Source organism: Galeopterus variegatus, unplaced genomic scaffold (genome assembly GCF_000696425.1).
Source record: "Galeopterus variegatus unplaced genomic scaffold, G_variegatus-3.0.2 Scaffold81, whole genome shotgun sequence".
Classification (NCBI taxonomy): Eukaryota; Metazoa; Chordata; class Mammalia; order Dermoptera; family Cynocephalidae; genus Galeopterus; species Galeopterus variegatus.
In genome coordinates this window covers 4,149-6,157 of record NW_007726192.1, presented here as the reverse complement: position 1 = coordinate 6,157, position 2,009 = coordinate 4,149, and positions in this window count along the sequence as shown.

Sequence of the window (2,009 nt, the reverse complement as noted above, 5' to 3'; positions counted from 1 at the left end):
ATGGCTTTGGGTGCAGTTGAAGACTTCTTTAACATCATTTTCATAGACTTAATGAAATTTTACATCTGCAAGATTTGTAATTCCGTGTACATACATTATATTGACAGCTGTTTACAAGACTTTAATATTGAATACTTGCATGTTAAAAACAACTTGCAACTCAAAAGATTACAATTAAACAGGCAGATAAAAAGTACCCCCGTTTTCCTCACTGCATTTAAAGTATGCTTTGTATTAGCTACATGAACTAGTCCTTCTTCCCCACAATATCCTAATTACTGAGAATAAAGAAAATGGCCCATACTAGCAATGTTTATTCACACAGCAGGTGTACAAAATGTTTGCTGAACAAAATAAAAACCACTGCTCAGAGGCAGAAAGGAGCCCTGAGAGTATACAAAAGCCCACCTGGCAGTAAGAGCTTAAAAAGGACTGCAGCTTTTTTACAAGGGAACTGTGGCGGGACTAGTCTGGAGATGTGAGGGTGGAGTATTACCTCCTGAGTTTCTAAAGGATAATTGTGACTAGATCAGAAGCTAGTTTTGATTCAATGAAATGTTCAAGGGGAAGAGAATAACCATGACCACAACCAAGTATGGCCATTTATTCATTCAACAAATATTTCTTGAGCACTTACTATGTGTCAGGTACCTGTCAAACCTCTAGGGACACACTAGTAAAAGAGCCAAATGACTGCCCTCATGGAACTTACATTCTTGTGAGGAGAAAGGTGGTAAACCAAGAAATAACAATGTCAGACAATGATAAGTACCATAAAACAGTGACAGGAGAAGTAGTGGGATGGGTGGGGGTACATAAGGTAGTCAGAGAAGGTAACACTTGAGCAAAGATCCAAATGAAAAGAAGAAACCACATGAAGCTCTGGGTGTTATTCCACATTGAGAAAAGAGTAAATAGAAAGGTTCCATGTAGGAACAAGATAGTTGTTCAAAGAAAAGTAGAAAGGTCAGTATAGATAGAGAAGAGTTAATAAGACAGAGAGTAGAAAGGGATGAAGGCAAAGACATATGCAGAGGCAAGTCATGCAGGGCCTTAGAGACCTAGGAAAAGAGCCTGGATTTCTTAATATGATAGAAGGAAACTGGAGGGTTTAAGAGTTAAAAACTGACAAGATCTGTATGCATTTTTTAAAGTTTAGAGTATACTGTTGATCAGATAAATAAACCTTATTTGACCTTACAAACTTTAATCTTAAATTATGAAGAGCCTATTTTTAAAATTCCTGCTATTAAGCCTTATCCTATACAGGAATCTGTTCTCTAAAAAGCTTTAAGATAAGAAAATCTAAATATATTTGTTATATTGTCAAGTCACAATAAAATATAAAGAATTTTTCTCTAGTTTTCTTTAAAAAAAAAAAAGTAATTATTCCAGCACTAATCTCAAATGTCAAACTCATTTGTTCCAATTTGTAGGAGACATTATTTATGAAAGATTTTTTCTTTCCCTCCACTGTAGACAGGAGACAGTTGGGGCGGGGGGGAGTGGTTTCTTGCCAAAAGGCAAGTAATTATTCCAGCACTAATCTCAAATGTCAAACTCATTTGTTCCAATTTGTAGGAGACATTATTTATGAAAGATTTTTTTTTTCCCTCCACTGTAGACAGGAGACAGTTGGGGCGGGGGGGAGTGGTTTCTTGCCAAAAGGCTTCTATTGCCCCCTAGTGCCCATTTTAAAGAATGAAGACCTTCAAACATTAACAGTTTGGAAATGCTAAGGAACACATCACAGGATATTGGAACAGAGCTTTGAGCATCCTCTGCTGACAGAATCTTGCAGGTGTAATTAAATTGCTCTGTGTTAAAGAACATTTATTCTGGGCCAGCCCGTGGCTCACTCGGGAGAGTGTGGTGCTGACAACACCAAGGCCATGGGTTCGGATCCCTATATAGGGATGGCCAGTTAGCTCAACTGGCAGAGCGTGATGCTGACAACACCAAGTCAAGGGTTAAGATCCCCCTACCAGTCATCTTTTAAAAAAAAAAAA